Below are 19,298 nucleotides of genomic sequence, written 5' to 3'. Positions count from 1 at the left end.
TTTTGGTAACTTTCCAACACAACCTAAAATCAACCAAATATCAACGAAATTTGACTTCCCTATTGGACGTTGAAATAACGTTGTCCTTAGATGCTGGCTAGCCATTGAATTTTGGTCACCTGACGACATGACCTAAATCTAACGTAATATTAATGTCTTATGATGTTGTGTGCCTGCTGGGATAATTTGGGAAATATATATTAAATATATTTTAAATATTTGAAAACAAAACTTTACAGGAGGCGAATAATTCTGACTTCAACTGTATTAAGGAAACACACTAAATCAGATTACTGTTTTTTTTCCTTGTTGCCAAATCATGACCATTTTTTACATCTTCCATGTAAAGAAAGACTCAAAAAATCCTATCTTTTATTGATCAAGCTCAAAGAATGCAGACAACAGTAGACATATCATATGCAGATATGGAACTAGAGTACATAATGTAAGATGCCATAATTAATACACGTCAAAGACACATGCATATTTTAAAGCTTAAAGCAGGCATCAGCATAATACCCTGCATGACAAATGAGCACATGCAACATAATGAAGCAACATTTAACAGCACAACAGCCCATTTCAGTGCAGCATTTCCAGCAGGTGAAAAGAAAGTCTAATTGTGTCCGTATAAACCAGACACGAGCAGGAGAACAAAAGTAGTGGGAGAAAAAAAAAGTGGTGCACTCTGTAATTTCTCCTGACATTGTTCCCTCACAAACATGAATAAGGCAATTGAACTCGGGCCTCTAATCTCATACATATTGAGTAACAAGCGCTCTCCGCAGATGCATGTAATTGATGCAGCGATTACAGTAGTTCAGCTGCCCTCGCCTGCACCGCTGAAGCGGAACCGACAGAGATTCTGGACGCCTCGTAAACACTGCCATCATAGAAGACAAGTCTCAGTGTGTTTTTGTGTTAAATCAATAAAACATGTACGTCTCCCCACCCTCGAGCTCTACAGAATAAAGACGAACATTCAGTGTTTCCATTTTCCTTCAGTCACGCTAAACATTGTGGATCCACAAACCAGAGCTTTTTACGTGAAAATACCAGTTGGTGACTTTTTTTTCCTTTCTTCTTGCAAGCAAGCTGTGCGCTCTGAAGAGCAAAAGAATAATGGAGCCCATTGAGTTTGTGTTTGGAGGAATGTGATGTGACTGATGATCTTGTGTGGAGCATTCTGACACCAAGTCAATATCGCGCTCCTGTTTCCGAGCCTTCGAGTAGTTACCTCTGGGTTTCCACAGCAACTAAGCGCAAAGGACAGGGAGATGAGACGGGCTTTAGTGAGTCGCTCCCTGCGGACAAAAGGTTCACACAAGAAATGTCTTCATTCCACCTGGACTGCTTTCCATTCAAGCTGTCAAGGGATGTAGAGATGCAGGTGTCAGAATGCAATTTTGAAAACCGTTTCTTGATCAAGGATAAAGTTAGCTCTGTGCTTTAAACTCAAATCATGTCACTAACAGTGTTGGGTGTAATTAGTTAGATTGTTCTGTAATTAAATTACTTTTCAATTAAAAAGTAAATAAGAGAATGCTTAGAATTTTAAGGCAATTTAGACACAATTAATCAATATTCTTGCCTTAAATACCGTACATAAATTCAACAGCTCTGTATAAATCAGTTCAGAGAAACAAAGTAGTTCTATTTTTTAACTATAGAGACAATTCATGTAATTTATTAATACAATTGCATATGCTTAAGAAGAAATAACTGACTAACTAGTTCATGACAATATAAAAGCAGAGAAGAGTAATTCTAGATGTTTTTTTTTTTTTGTAATTATATATTTAGCATAATAATTTCATATTTCTACTAAAGGTTTTAATTATATGACAAACGCAGATGCCTATTAACAATAAAATGTTTTATAAGTTCATGTCATCATCCAGTGTGCATGAAATTAATTTGAAATATTTTGTGTTTTTATACATGGGCATCCTGGCCAAATCTGCCCACTGGCCTCTGTCCATCATGGCCTCTTAACCATCCCCTTATTCAATTGGCTTCATCACTGTCTCCTCTCCACCAATCAGCTGGTGTGTGGTGTGCGGTCTGGGGCAAAATGGCTGCCGTCGCATCATCCAGGTGGATGCTGCACACTGGTGGTGGATGAGGAGATCCCCCCATTGTGTAAAGCGCTTTGAGTGCCCAGAAAAGCGCTATATAAATGTAAGGAATTATTATTATTATTATTATTACATGTGCATAAGTGTTTTTAAACTAAAGTAAACAGTACTTAAATAAGTAAGTAAACCTATTTTTTTGAATTAACTTAAAAAGGGAGTAAACCTATTACTTTTATAATAATTAGTTGACCTAAAAAGTGAGTAAAACCCAGTTCTTTCATTGTGATTAGTTGACTTTAAAAAAGTGAGTAAAGCCATTTATTTAATAGTAACTAGTTGACTTTACTTAAAAATGAGTAAACTCATTTCTTTTAGAGAGAGTTGACTCCACTTAAAAAGATAGTAAACCTGAAGGCGAGACGTGACTTTTAAGAGACTGTTCAGATGGATTTATTACTTATTCTTACTGTTCAATGAACGTGAACTGTCGTAGATTATTAAAGATGCAAACCCCTCACTGCATGATAGCCACACCTTTAACAAACCGCCTAATACCTGCAGCACAAGGACTTTATGATTGTTTATGAGCGTCAAAAATGTCTGATCTGATCATGAAATATTTGGCTGCATGTCACTACATCCTAAACGACTAAAACAATATAACTAAAGAAATCTCCACTGTGCTGTGCGAGAGCGCTTCCTAAACTGAACAGCGCATCATCGATGACGTTAGTGTGCTCGGGCTCTAATGCAATGTGAGTGCGGGCTGTCGGGGGAGATAGGAGAGGGACCAGCATGCTTCGGCCTGGTTCAAGGCAACTGTACATAGTGTGAGTACGCCCTTAAAAAAGTGAGTAAACCCATTGCTTTTGTATAGTGATTTGTAGACTTTGTGAAGTGTATTAATATACTAATTTTGGGAGGATCACTTGCTTATGATTGACCACGGCTGGTCCCACATTAGCTACCACGTGATTTACCAGTCGGATGACAAAAGTTAGCACTGTTGCCTCATAGCAAAAATGTCTCTGTTTCAAGTCCCGGCTGGGCCAATTGCCGTTTCTGTGAGGAGTTTACATGTTCTCCACATGCTAGTGTGGGTTTCCCCAGGGTAATCCGGTTTCCGCCCACAGTCCAAAGACATGTGCTATAAATGAATTAAATAAACCAAATTGGCGCAATATATGAGCATCTAGTACTAGGCTTTCAACATATTCTGGTACAGCTGGCAGTTCATTCCACTATGGAAACCTCTAATAATCAAAAAATGAATTCAGGGGAGCTCTCGAGACCTACCTGAGCTCAGATTCCCCTCTCTCCCAATGAAAAGAGAGGGAGCCCTGGGCTCAAGGATCTTCAGAGCTCAGGGCTCTTTCTCAACACGCTATGTTCTCAATAATCAGCTATGTGTGAACTCTTGAAACTAGTAAAGTAAGTAAACCCATTGTCTTAAAATTTTGAAATACATTAATTATGTTTCAAGTTATAATGAATTTACTCACCATTTAAAGTAAAGTCACCTTACTGCTTTACTATAATTCAGAGATTTTATAATTTCATTTATATCGTCTATGCGTTGAGATTTATGTGGATTTTTAGTATTCAAGTCAACTTATTATATTATATATATATAAATTACAAAGTTGGATGGGAGACCACATGAGAGAGGTAGGTAGCAGGGGGTGTTCAACCTGCAGTCTGTTTGAGTCCCAGTATTTTGATATTTGATATTTTCTTAAAATTATTATTATTATTAAAGTTAGACAAAGTAATTATAAAAGTAATTTAAGTACAATTTTAATGATAGTACTTAGTCATTGATTACTTTTATGAAGTAACAAAAAAAAAACATTGGTTATGATAAAAGACTTGATGTTTGAAACTCAGAGATGCCAAAGAATAAAGGCTTTTCGGCAAATTTTGAACAAACAACATAATTAATTTGTAGATGTTTTTATGTTCCTAGTGAGGAAGTTATGGTTATTTTTCTGGAGAGGCCTCTGCCCCAGAGGTCCGAGCGTAATTGGGTTATCCTTTGGATCATATCAGTACAGAGCATCATTAACGTGACTGGGAAGAAGAGGAGCCGTGAGCTAAGATAAACATTAACCCCAGTCACTGGCCCAGTGCTAACTGAGATACCATTCTTTACTAATTAAACTATCAGAATATATGAGGACACAGCAGGGTGATGGAGGTGGTAGAGATGGGTTTAGATGTGATTGAAAGCTCCTGGTTTATGCTAGAAACAGACAACTGTAATCAGATGATGTTACATGTTGAATGTGTACACTACCAGTCAAAAGTTTGGGGTTAGTTCTGTTCAGTCTGTTCAACAAGACTGATTTATTAAATGTAAAAAATGTTAAATTGTTATAATATTTGTTTATCAATTATTTATTTATTACGTATTGTATGTAGTTTCAAATGAAATTATTACTCCAGTCATTAATGCTTTTATTACTATTACCATTATTAAAATTAATAATAATAATAAAAATATTGTAGGGATTGTAAGGATCATGTGACTGAAGACTGGAGTAATGAAGCTGATAAATCATCTTTAAAATCACTGGAATAAATGATTAAATTTAATTCTAAACTACTTTTGAACAGTTATTTTATAGTGCAATAACATTTAACAATTTTACAATTTGTACTGTATTTTTGATGAAATGAGCGCAGCCTCGATGAACAGTATAAGCTTATTTTAAAACATTTAAAAATCCTACTGACCCCAAACTTTTGAGCGGTAGCGTACATAACTCAAAGCACTGTATCTGCTGCTAAACAGCACTGAAATGCATATATTAATTTGAAAGATATTTGTGTTGCGTTTTATAAGAAAAAAAAAAAGTAGCATTCAATGAGCTTGGATTTTTGTGATTATTTTTCAATGTCTGAATAAAAACTGGCACTGCTATTATATTTCTCTGTATAAATAAATGGTTTACAGTTTACTGTACACTCTCAAAAAAAAAATTGTACAATGCTGTACCAAGGAAGGTACAAACCCTTGTCATTGGGTACATTTTTGTACACAGTACATTTTTATGGAACAAAATTGTACCTTAAGACAAAGAAACAAAATTGTACCATTGCAGTTTGTACCGTTAAGGACATGATTTGTACCATGGGAAACCAAAATGTACCTTTGGTTTTTAAAACCTGTAGATACAGTATTGTATCTTTATCAAAGGTACAAATCTGATCTATAAAGGTACCACTACAGTGACAAGACACTTTGTACCTGAACAGTGTCAAATGTGTTCCTTCAAGAACTATTTAAAGGCATTTTGCTGTATCCCAAATATGTCAATTAATTTTCAGTAAAACATCAAAAATATTTATTAAACAATGTTTCAGTTTACAAAAAAAAAGTTTATTTTGTGTAAATACACATTTTAAATTTACAATAAAGAATAAAAAAAATACTTTACATGAATCAAAATATCTAGTTTTGCTAAATATTTCACAACACTTTCCACATAAATGTTACAGAAATACCTTCTTCCATGAACAATATAAAACGTTTTTTCCCTCCAATTTGCACACATTACCTTTGTAATCACTTAAAAGTTCATTTCATTTACTTAATCTTAAAATAGAAATAGAATTGTGCAAAAGTATTGTTAGACAAGATATGCACAATGTTTGATTAGTTTATCAGAAAATGCTTACCTAATGTTTAGTAAAAATTCCTTAAATGTTTAGTGTACAATGCTTATAGTTTTGTTTTACCAATTGTTTTGTATTATAGAACTTAACTAATGTTTATAAGTTTCTTTAAACGTACTTTTGAATGATGGTTCATGTTTTTATATGGAAACTATTCATAAACCACTTTGCCTTTCCAGTCATATGTATTTTCATAGATATTGTAATAAAGGAGTTGTCGAACACTATTTTTTTTAACCGTAACAATTTTCTGTACTGTAGAAGGTACAACTTTTAGAAAAGGTACAAAACTGTTGCATATGGAACATTATTTGTACCACCATGTACATTTTTTCTAAGAGTTTATAGTTTTTGTTTGGATGTAAAAAAAAAAACATAATTTTACACATAATTAGGTCATGTTTGACCTAAATCATACTATGATCAGCAATGCGTCATTAATGAGTGAACGTAAAAAAAATTATATATTTTTTAAGACACTTCTTTACAGCTTAAAGTGACATTTAAAGGCGTAACTAGGTTAATTAGATTAACTTGGCAGGTTAGGGTGATTAGGCAAGTTACTGTATAACGACAATTTGTTAGCTTATTGGTGGGGAAATACAACTTGAAGAGGCTAATAACATTGACCTTTAAATGGTTTTAAAATAATTTAAAAAATGCTTCTATTCAAGCCAAAATAAAACAAGACTTTCTCCAGAAGAAAAAAAAATCATCAGACAAACTGTGAAAATCATAAATAAAGTAAAAAGGGGGACGTTTATCTAATCTCTTTCACCTCTTGAGGCTATTTTGTCAGAGAAAAAAGGTCTTAAGGGTCTTGTCTTTTTTATTTATGTCAAGTTGTTACAGCTGATGGCTGGTAATATTTTTGACGTAAAATCTAAGTGGGAAAAAGACTTGGAGTGCTCATTCACAGATGACGAATCGGAAACAATATGTGACACAGCTCAGACTTTCTATCGATAGTCATCATAAACTCATACAATTTAATGTGATACAAAGAGTTTGCTATACTCAGATTGCACTCTTTTAAAAGTTCCTACCCAGAGCGTTATCCTATAGCAGATAGAGGGACTCTCCTACATATGCTGTGGTCTTGCCCTGAATTAGAGGAATATTGGAAAGAGATTATTGCCATAGTTGTAGGTACTAATGTGCCTAGAGAGCCTAGACTTGCCCTCTTAGGAGATACTACACTTGATCAACAAAGCATTAATCTGAAATTAGTCAGACTAGCCCTACTAGCAGCCATAAAATGTATAACTTCGAGATGGACATATTCTAATCCACCTTCTACTTCCATGTGGATTAAAGAAGTGTCATCGTATGTGCCTTTGGAAAAAAAAAGTGTTACATTTGAAAAAGTGACAAGATTTGTTTGTCAAATATTCAAATTATTAAATATTCAAAAAATGCAGGGTTTCACACAACTCAATCATGTTGTCCCAACACAAAATGATTAAGTTAATCTAACACTTTTAACAAATTTATGTGGATTAAACATAAAAAAATAAGTTGTCCCAGTGAAATCTCAAGGAATGTGTTGTTTCAGCACATTTTAAATAAGTAGTTTGAACAGGCAAAACTTATCTTTTTGGTTGTGGGGCAGCTTCATTTCTTACTTGGGTATAACAGGACAGAATACTTAGAACAAGACTTATGTTTTATTCATGTTTTTTATTTTATTTTATTCATGGTTTATTTGTTGCACTACGGGTTGGAGGTTTGGGGCATGAATAGGGCAATACATGTGAGAATGGAAGATCTATTTCGATTATTCTGTACTTTGTTGTACTTTGTGTTTAACTTGGAATAAGCCAATAAACATAATGTTTAAAAAAAATAATTACAATATTATTGGCATGATTTTTTAATAACATCTGCCTCTGTGGGTAGCTGCACAGTAATAAAACAACAGGTGTTTTGAGTCATTACTATTTTAGCACAATTAGACTGCTGTGTTACAAAGCACTGAACACTTTATATAGGATTTTATAAGCCTTTTTATATCCCATTTAAACATATTACTGAAGCTTGAAATGTTGTTCAATGGCATGGGGAAGCTGCCACATGTTATGCTTCATTTAGCACCTACAGGTGTTGTCAGTAACATCTGTGAGCACAAGTAACACATGGAGACCCACGTTATTTCATATTAAACATACATCTGGGGTCCATCTTGAGGTCTCTCACAATTAGCACACCCACCCTAAACATGATCAATCAAAACTCCATATATGGGTTTTCCTGTTCAGCACCTGCTTCAATAAAAATAAGAATAGCTTTTTGAGCAGATATGCTTTGTTGCTTTGGTCATCTGGCTGATATGCTCTCTTCATTTTCTTTGCGAAATACATTCAGTTATGGATTTGTAGCAACACATTTACAGTAGGCAGCATTACAGTACATATTAAATGGGAATTAGCAGTCACTTTACAGTTTATCTCGATGGCTTTGGCACATTTTTCGAAACAGTCTTAACATTTTCTAAACTGTGAGTGCAAATGTCAGAGCAGTTTACTGGGACTTCTCAGTAAACTGGTTTACTCAGAACTTCATTGCATTGCAAGATCTAGTTACTCATCTAAAACTTTTAATTCAAGCTTCTGAAACTAGTTAGGGTGTCAGTAATTTGGCTAAGACCACCAAAACATAAAGTGTATTTGTCATCGTGTGAGCCACACTGGTCAAAATGATTAGTTTTTTTTTTTTTACTAAGACAGTCAAGTGTGAAATCTAAGGTTTAAAAATATGATATATGTTTAATTTGTAAACAAAATATGAACATTTATGTTTATACAGTATGTCTATTTTTGTATGAATCATGAACGTATTACACGCAAAGTGCACTTAACGTCTGCTTTGTGATTCTGAAAAGTTCAAACCACCAGTAAAACCCTCTCTACCCTATTAGCTAGCCAATGATTTCAGTCTATCTTCTAGCTGTGGACAAGTGTGACCTCCTGGCCTCCCACGTTTCCCTTTCCTTCCTTGGAAATTGTGCCCACAACAAATATCCAACCCAGATCTGTAATCAGTGCTATCCCACAAAAATGGATCTGCCAATATGGTTCCACCTTACTTCAAATTAAAAATTTGTTCTCAAAATTTGTAATGATAAATTAAACTTTTTTTCCTATTAAAATAAAAAAAAAATTTATTAAGATTATATACTAGGGGGTCCTGTTGCCACTTCAGTTCATTTTTTTGTAGATGCCAGTGATGTTCCTCTCTGGGCCCAGCGGTCAGTCCCTCCTCCCTCAATCTAGTTAAGGTAGAGCTGACTGCTAAGCCTAGGGTGTACAGTCACTCTCCACTCTTTGGTCCAGAAAAGCACATCAAAACATTTCACTTCTGACACCAAATTGTTGTTGCAGTTTCAAATAATGAGACTCTTACTGATCAAGAGACAAAGTCTCAGGCGGTTTACTTCCAAAAAGTTTTTATTCTTCCAAAAGAGCAGATCCAACAGTCATACAGGAACACCAGTTGCTGCAGAGTGCGACCCACAGGCTAGAGAGATACCAGTTTTTATCTTCTTTCCCCCGCTTCAAGGCCCACTTTGTCACAGTTGACACCCAGTCCACTTCAGAGGATTGGATTTTACAGCCAGGATTTACACGTATTGAATGCATATGTTTAAAAGCAGATGACCACCTTCTGAATGACCCTTCTTGTAATATTTATGTTTTTGTATCATCTTTAGGAAGGCATATGTTTCTTAGCATATGATGTTTCTAGTAAGAAAGAGAAGTTTTATAAAAATCAATGTTTTAGTAAAAATTACACAAAATTTTTCACCACATTATCTTACCACAAATACACAAAAATACTACAAAATAAAGATCCATGAAAAAATAACTATTGTTGAACATCCTGTCGCTCTTGTTGGCTTTGCCAGTGATTACAAGTCTTCCAACTGCTCTTTCACAAGCATGATGCTGTAGTTCAGAAAAAAAGGTAGTGATTGTGATTGTGTCTACATATACAGTAATGAAGTGAGTCAAAGTTGTCCTACTGTAAGACAAGAATGGGTGTTGCTGAATAATTTTGGATGTCTTTGGTAAAACGTTTGGATCCACCAAACATTGACAACTACTGTATATGCTTACAGAATTCATTTGTTACATTTTTTATTCAAATTGTATCGCAAATAGAGACCATTTACTAGGTTAGCATACATCATAAACAATGTCAATATCAGAAATTTATGGTGTAAATGTCTGCATACAAATTGATATTTAAATAAATGGTTTTGAGTGTGATGGCTTGCATCATGAAAAATGATTGAGAAGTTGTGAAGAGTTTGACAGTTTAAATGAGAATCAACTCATCAGTTTTGATCAATAAGCCATATGCATTTAGTTTTGCCAATCTGAAGTGAAAAGTAATCTAATTGTTCAGATATCTAAACTTAATGTTTTGAAAAATTCGAATTTCAATTGAGAGTTGAACTAAAGCAATTGTGAAAAACTGTAATCAATAAGAAATGCCAATCTGAAGTGAACAAAATGCTTATTGTTCAAAAATCTAAAGTTATTGTTTTAAAAAAATACAAATTTTAATAAAAAATTGAGCCAAAGCAATTGAGAAAATCTGTAAAAGGGCAGATTTGTATACAACATATGAAAATGGCCTTCTTACCAATAGGGGGTGCTCTTTCTACTAACACCAACACAAGACACTTTCCCCTCAATTTAAGCAGGACAGGTGGAGTGACTACTAATACAATGCCTAAATGCATAGACACAAGTCTGGAACCATCATTTTTGCCAGAAACTCTAACTATCACATAAAAAAGTCAAAAATAAGGACAAAGCCCTTAGTTTAGAGGTAAGAAAAAAAAACAGACTCAAGACCAGAGAGGAAAGTCTCACCCAGCATGAGACTTTGTCACCAACATCCAGCCTGCCCGACACAATCCCCACTTCAGCTTAAACTACACAAGTCATGATTATTTTCACAGCTTGTTACCAAGCCCCTGGGGCAGAAATGACATTGTAGAAATTTTATATTGTGTTACAATTAAGGCGAGGACAGAAATAGGCTTGAATGAGTAATTTAATAGATCACAGAGAGGGGAAAATAAGTCATTAAAAGCATCCAATTTATATAACCTCATAAAAACACTCTGTGGCTATTAGCAGAGATGCTGTGCTTGAGAGCTACCAATCACCATCTGAGTGTTCCTCGTAATCTCTAGTGCAGTTCAAAACACTAATGTTTGCACAACCTTGATGCTGACACCACTGACCAAACCAACGACTGAGTAATCAACTGACAGACAGAATGTTGGATAGATAGATAGATAGATAGATAGATAGATAGATAGATAGATAGATAGATAGATAGATAGATAGATAGATAGATAGATAGATAGATAGATAGATAGATAGATAGATAGATAGATAGATAGATAGATAGATAGATAGATAGATGTGCTGCTTTAGGTCCTATCAGACGGATGAAGGGTCGGATGAATGTTTAGTATACTAGTATAATGAAGTATATGCTTATTGTAGATACAAAAATTGGTATACAAAGTAAACAGACAAACAGATCGATGGATGTTTAGTATATACTAGTAAATACAAGTATATATTTGCTTCACATAATAGATTGACGAACAGGTGGGTGGATGGAAGGTGTATACTTACTGTAGCTACACATAATAGATAGTATACATATATATTAGATAAATATACATATATAATATGAAGAAAAGATATGCACAGTAGTCAAACAGACGGACGGATGAAGGGACGAAGGGACAGATGGATGTTTAGTATCCTATTTTAATCAAGTATATACTTATTGTAGCTACACATAATAGATATACAAAGTAAACAGACAGACAGACAGACAGACAGACAGATAGATGATAGATAGATAGATAGATAGATAGATAGATAGATAGATAGATAGATAGATAGATAGATAGATAGATAGATAGATAGATAGATAGATAGAAAGATAGATAGATGTTTAATCAAGTATATACTTACTGTACCTACATATAATAGATATAAACAGTAGACAGACAGACGCACAGAGAGACAAACAGGCAGACACACAGAGAGACAGACAAAGATGGATGGATGGATGGATAGATGGATAGATGGATGGATGGATGGATGGATGGATGGACAGATAGACAGACAGATGTTTATTCAGATATATACTTTTTGTTGATACACATAAAAATAAACAGCAAACAGACAGACAGGTAGCTAGCTAGCTAGATGGATGGATGAATGGACAGTCAGACGGACAGATGGACGGACAGACAGATATTTAAAAAAATACTAATTGTAGCAATACGTAAAATGGATGGATAGATGGTTGGATGGATGGATGGACGGAGCAAGGGAGGGAGCGAGGGTGGAAGGGAGGGATAGGCAGACAGACAGACAGACGGACGGACCGATGGACGGACTGACAGTTGGACAGACAGACGGACAAACAGACAGACAGACAGACAGACAGACAGACAGACAGACAGATAAATAGATGTTTATTTAAGTATACCCCCCCCACCCCCACACACACTATATCACAGTAATGTAGGTAATCAGTGTACACAAGCACTCAAACTTTCCCTAGGTAGGTGTATTTTGTTACTTTCCCTCCGCAGTACTGGACTGAGAGCTGCAGTGCATGAGATTAGCTGTTCGTTGTGGGCGACATGTGAAATGTTTGTATACATAAAACCAAAATACACAGCACATTGTTTTAGATGTGGGATTTCTGGTGGACAGTGACTCACGGCTTGACCTTTTCAGCGCAATGTAGGACTATATGAAACTGCAGCGTCGACATGGGGTAAACTCTGCATGAACGCAAATGACTTAGTCTACCGCTGCTATATAAAAATTACTCAGACGCTCCAATTATTTTGAAACATCTTGCTGTGTATTGTACAGATAATGTGAGAAATACCAAGTAAAGCACGCTGAAGGCCTTCATACATCTGTACTTTCCTTAGTCATAGCCCATAAATCTCTCCAACACAAAGTCCCTTTGTATCAAGCTGATGAATTATTGACAACACCACTTTTTTTTTCGTCGTCTTCTTCAATATTTCAAATGCCATACTGCCTTTTATTTTGCTGTTCTCGGCTCAGAGGTTTTAAATAGGAACAAAGTCATGGAAGAACTCATGCTTGCTGGGTTACTGTTCACATTCACAGGAAAATGATGCAAAAAAAAGAAACTTTTATCAGAACCTATCAATCAATAGACCGATAAAAGACAATCATCCATTTATGTGTGAGTGTGTGTTTCATTCTTGCCATATGCGGTGTAGTTCTCGTGAGCCTCTGCTGATAGTCTCGGAGATGTGAGGAACATCAGTAGTAGAGTATAAAAGATGCACTTTGACGTTTTACTTAGAGAGTTGTGTGTGTGCGGATCCAGGAGGAAAATTTATTCCGACAGAAATAAGGCGTATCGTCAACTTTCTTTGCAAAACTCACTGCTGTCACAGGTAAGTTCAAAACACACCACTATTGCTTTTACCATTTCCCCCCTTTAACTTTCAAGAATCGTACGTATAGCTGCGTTTTTAAACTCGGGGTTGTAACCACTGCGGAACAAGAACCTGAGGCACAAGCTGGTCTTGCTTTTAACAAGTAGCTCAAACCATGTCACCTTTCCCAACTCAAAAATAAATAATGATGACTTGCGTGCTGCATGTAGAATCTGTGCCCTTTCATTTTTGTACTTCTTTTTCTGCATGACTCACTTTTTGCAATATGCATTTGACATTTATTTATTTATAATTAAATATTACATTTTGTGCTGATTCCTCCTCCTCATGTTTTCCCTGTCCAAAGGTCAACACCTACAAAGCAAGTGTTACAGTGTCACATATCAAAACATATTCAACTGGCGTGTTTGATTGGGTTTGCAAGTCGGTTATGGAATAATTTAGCCAAAAATGTAAATATAATGTGTCGTTAAAATACACTACCACCACTAACACTACGACATAAGTCTTGTTGCCTGTCCAAGTTTTAGGAACAACAAATAATAGCTTGACTTCTAGTTGATTATTTGTTATCACAAGTGGCTTACATAAAAGGCAAATGCCTCTATTTTACCAAAATAAAATATAATCATGGCTTAATTTTTGGTTATTTAATTAGGGCACTAAAGTCATGTCACGTAACAGAAATAATGTACAGTATAGAATATAAAGTCTTGGTGCAATGGAAAAAGATTTAATGTTGTGTATGACTCCCATGAGCTTGGAGGACTGCATCCATACATCTCTGCAATGACTCAAATAATTAATTAATAAAGTCATCTGGAATGGAAAAGAAAGCATTCTTGTGGGACTCCCTGAGTTCATCAAGATTCTTTGGATTCATCTTCAATGCCTCCTCCATCTTACTCCAGATATGCTCAATAATGTTCATGTCTGGTGACTGGGCTGGCCAATCCCGGAGCACCTTGACCTAAACTGCTTTCAGGAACTTTGATGTGGAGGCTGAAGTATGAGAAGGAGAGCTATCCTGCTGAAGAATTTGCCCTCTCCTGTGGTTTGCAATGTAATGGGCAGCACAAATGTCTTGATACCTCAGGCTGTTGATGATACTATTAACTCTGCAGATCTCTCACACACCCCCATACTGAATGTAACCCCAAACCATGGGGTTTTCTTCACCGAACTTGACTGATTTCCGTGATAATCTTGGGTTCATGTGGGTTTCATTAGGTCCTCTGCAGTATTTGGGATGATTGGAATGCAGTTCAACAGATGATTCATCTGTAAAATCTACCTTATGAAACTTTTCCAAATGTTCAGGTAAGTTAAGTTATTATTTGGTGCTTTTACAACTGGGATCGATGACAAGTCTTTTGTCAGGTAGTGTACATCTGTCTATCTGTCCATTTTGTTTTACTTTTTGGCGATTCATAGGAGGCAAGTAAAAAAATACTTGTGACTACTTATGAAATATTGAAGAGTTATGAGGTGAAATTATCAGACTGTGCAAGAGTTCAAACATTATACACTTAGTAATTTTAACAAACAGCCTTAAGGCTGATTTATACTTCTGCGTCGAGTGATCACCGTGATCTACGGCACCTGCCTTGCATGTAGCTGTGCATTTATACTTTTGTGTGCTTTTTGTGTTGCTCTGCAATAACACTTTCGATGTAATGCTAGCTGGCAGTAGGTCTTCATGTTCCTCTGTGTCGTGTTTCTTCGCAGGTGTTTTGTTTTTTCTGAACGCTCCCTTAATATACAAGTAGTTAAAACTCGCTCATTCAGAGGTGGGAGCTGGTGGATGTGCAACACCTTTAATCTAAGGTAAACATAAAACTAATATTTCCGTTTGGAGCTCCTTCATGGGACTCCACACTCGCTCCATTGGCCTCGCAGTTCTCAGCACCGCCTGTGCTCGTCACCGCTACTAAGCCGAACAATCAAAGAGCTTGCGCTACACGATGTTGTGATGTGTAGTTACATTTTTAAGAGGTGTGCGCAAACGTCAACATCAGCCGAGGTGAGGGCTATGCAACCATACGAAGGCTGCGCCAGACCATACACGTGTACTTGACACAGAAGTATAAATCAGCCTTTAGCAAACAGCTTCCTGTCATATAACACAACATTTTGTTTTGGTTCTTGAATCTGTCTGGCTAAGAAGTCTTTGTATCCATGTGATATTCTACCATTATCACCACAGGAACTACTTCACATTTTTTATCACTCTAACTTAAGCATACCTCACCACAAGTATCATTACTATCATTACTGCGAGCAAGAAATCTTCAAATACTAGTGCATTTGTGCCATGGAATGTAGTTTTAGGAGTTTTTATATGAGAATGTGGTTTAGACTTCCAATGTGTTTTTTTTATTTATTAAAATAGAAGTAATCTGAAAATTTGTTTACATTTGTTTTAGATTTGAGCACCAGGATGACAGGGCTAAAACTCATCGAGAACAACCTTTGCTCAGACACGGATTTTGGAGTTTACTGCAAAAATAATGGTCAAATGGTCGATTTGGTGTGTGTAATAATGCATGAGTGGCGGCAATCGATTGATCTTATATACTGAAGCAAATTAACAGTGGAGAGGGTAGACGTGTGTTGTATTTAAAAATGTACATGTGCTTATTCTGAATAGAACAACCATAAAATATTGTGTTTGTGTGCGGAGTTTGTAAGTGTTCCCAATGTTTAATTTGCGATAAGAAGCTCATGCTCCAGACTGTTGGACTCACTCCAGGATGTTTGTTGTGGCTGTGAATAACGGTAGCCACTTTGTAAATAATGTTCAGTTTCTTGCTTAGGCCAATGGTTTTGCTTCATAAGTCCGCATTTGTAGCATGACGAGCCACATGTATTCATTTGGTTTTGCCTGTAATTTTTATTTTTTATCCCGTGATATATATTCGGTTAGCCTTGTGCTATATTAATGTTCTCAGAATGTTATTTAAAGGCTCTTAGAACATCCACATTATGTAAATGTTTTTTTCAATCAGAATTACAAGAATGTTCCAGAAACATTTCTTTTCATAATGCTGCATTCTAACATTTGCACTACTTAAGGTTAGGGACGTTCATGTTCTCAAAAAGTTTCCTGTTAGCTGCATAGGAAAGTGCTAAAAGATGTTACCTTGAATATTATGATCCACCAAACACAATTTTTATGTTAAAAATATTCGTTTACAGTGTGTTCTACTAATGAAATCACCTACTGTACATCTTGAATGGCCTGAGAAAGAGCACATTGACAACAACAGTGAAATCATGGGTGAACTGCACCTTTAAGAACTGTAAATGTTCCTGTCAGACACTGAGGTGTTAAAGCTTGAGAGGATAAACACTCCCTCACCTTTTCATTCAGCCTGTCAGACAAGTCTCTATGAAAACACATTATGTATGTTTTGCTGCATTTATCATATTTGGTGTTATTATCCCTGGGGTCATACTACTACAATCCATGTCCGCTTTCTGCAAATTTCCTAGGGTTTCATCTTAATATTACTTCTCAGTCCTCTCTTGCTCTTTGTTCTTTCTGAGTTTTAAAGTGAGTCAGATGATGTTTGTCTGCATTAATCTCTCGCCCTTTTGTAAACATCAAAACTCTGTTTGGAGCGGCTTCTAACGCGAGTTAGCGGCAAGTAATGGCATGCATTAAAAAAAAAATCACAGAAAGAGATGAAATAAAGGAGATGATTTGAAGTGTCTGTCTAACTTCAGTGTGAGGAATAAGGTCTCGGTTAGAAAAACTGTTCATTCTGCATCCCTTTTAAGCTTCTTTTATGTATTAAAATATTATTTATTTATTTAAATAAACATGAGGAGGGTAAAGGAAAAGAAAATGCAAAAAAGAAAGAATGTGCACCGCCAAAACACTGAGTCAATGTAATTAGTATATTAAGAATGTATTGGTAGATAATGTCATATTCCACATATTAATGTTATAGAAGTCTTCATGAAGTCTTTCCCAGAGCACCCACTTGACTAAAATGACATTTTAATTAGTTAATTTACTTATTATGTTTGGTTTATATACAGTGCATCCGGAAAGTATTCATAGCCCTTCACTTTTTTCACATTTTTTATGTTAAAGGCTTATTCCAAAACGGATTAAACAAATTTTTTCCTCAATATTCTACACACAATGGACCATAATGACAATGTGAAGAAAATGAAATTGTTGCATACTTATTAAAAATAAAAACCTGAAAAATCACATGCACATAAGTATTCACAGCCTTTGCCCAATACTTTGTTGATGCACCTTTGGCAGCAAATACAGCCTGATGTCTTTTTGAATATGATGCCACAAACTTGGCACTCCTGTCTTTGGGAATTTTTGCCCCTTCCTCTTTGCAGTACCTCTCAAGCCCTATCAGGTTGGATGGGAAGTGACGGTGTACAGCCATTTTCAGATCTCTTCAGAGATGTTCAATATGATTTAGGTCTGGACTCTGGCTGGGCCACTCAAGGATATTCACTGAGCTGTTGTGAAGCCACTCCATTAATATTTTGGTGGTGTGCTGTGGGTCATTGACCTGCTGAAAGATGAACCATCGCCCAAGTCTGAGGTCAAGAGCACTCTGAAGCAGGTTTTCATTTAGGATAAAAACATCCCACAGTATGATGCTGCCACCACCATGCTTCACTGTAGGGATGGCATTTTCCTGGCGATGAGCGGTGCCTGATTTTCTCCAGACGTAACGCCTGGCATTCACTCCACTCAAAAGAGCTCAATTGCCTTGCCTTTTGGCAAATTCTAGGCAGGGAGTGGCTTCCGTGGCTTCTCTACCATACAGGCCTGATTGGTGGATTGCTGCACACATGGTTGTGCTTCTGTAAGGTTCTCCTCTCTCCACAAAAGAAAGCTGGAGCTCAGACAGAGTGACCATTGGGTTATTGAGATGGCCGGCCAGCTCTAGAAAGAGTCCCAGTGGTTCCACACATTTTCCACTTACAGATGATAGAGGCCACTGTGCTCAGTGGAACTTTCAGAGCAGCAGAAATTTTTCTGTAACTTTCCTCAGCCTTGTGCCTCGAAACTAACCTGTCTCTGAGGTCTACAGACAATTCCTTTGTCTTCATGCTTGGTTTGTACTTTCACATGCACTGTCAACCTCTTGGACATTATATAGACAGGTGTATGCCTTTGCAAATAATTTTCAATCAATTTACCACAGGTGAACTCCAATTAAGCTGCTGGAACATCTCAAGAATGATCAGTGGAAACAGAATATACCATAGCTCAATTTAAAGCTTCACAGAATACTTATGCACGTGATTTTTCAGGTTTTTTATTTTTAATCATTTGCAAAAATTTATAAAAAAGTATTTTTCACATTATAATTATGGGGTATTGCATGTAGAAGTTTGACAAAATAAATCAATTTAATCCATTTTGGAATAAGGCTGTAACCTAAAAAAATGTGGAAAAAGTGAAGAGCTTCTGTATATATTGTAATCAGTTTTGTGCCTCGGAATGTATACACGTAATCAATATATAATTTGGGGGATTAGTACAGTGCGGTTTAAACTATCACATAAAAACACGATAAACAAATAAACAATAACTTAATAAACAATGTAAAATAATTATTTTTTTGTACTTTTAAAATGTCATTTGTTCTACTAATGTTAACTTTCATTCAAATATAATGGATTAGCTGTGCAAGAAACATTTTTGGTTGTTAATATTAATGTTGAAAACATCTGAACTGCTTAATATTTTTGTGGAAGCAATGATACTTTTTTTCCAGAAATGTTCTGCATTATTTGATATATAAATATTCTGTAACGTTATAAATGTTTGCTGACCTTTTTTCAGATCCATGCATTCTTGCTGCATAAAAAGAATAACATAAGATGAATATATATTTCAGGCCTTTTGAATAGGTTGAGGTAACCGTCTATCTGAACGCTAAACAACCATTTTTAGAAAGCATCAGAAAATAACAGGGTTTTCTTCAAGCAAGCCATCATAGATTTCTTCAGAAAACATTTTTTTTTTAATTACAAGTTTGATGTCTCTTCTAGATGTTTTT

The 19,298-nt window shown here is 35.7% G+C and overlaps 1 protein-coding gene across 5 annotated transcripts in view; it reads left to right on the top strand.

Annotated features, from left to right (window-relative positions):
• Positions 1–16,959, top strand: part of LOC147833949 (uncharacterized) — a 181,753-nt gene extending 164,794 nt beyond the window's left edge. For 4 of the 5 annotated variants that reach the window (XR_015507410.1, XR_015507412.2, XR_015507413.2 and 1 more), the window contains one exon: positions 15,675–16,959. The gene's annotated coding sequence lies outside the window, so the exon portion shown is untranslated. Of the gene's footprint in view, positions 1–1,095; positions 1,893–15,674 lie in introns of those variants that run through there. The other variant, XR_015507409.1, reaches the window with a different exon arrangement.
• The last annotated feature ends 2,339 nt before the right edge of the window (positions 16,960–19,298 follow it).

The sequence above is a fragment of the Danio rerio genome, chromosome 14, assembly GCF_052040795.2.
Source record: "Danio rerio strain M-AB ecotype USA chromosome 14, GRCz13ab, whole genome shotgun sequence".
In the NCBI taxonomy this organism is placed as follows: Eukaryota; Metazoa; Chordata; class Actinopteri; order Cypriniformes; family Danionidae; genus Danio; species Danio rerio.
This window is presented reverse-complemented; position numbering and strand designations above follow the sequence as displayed.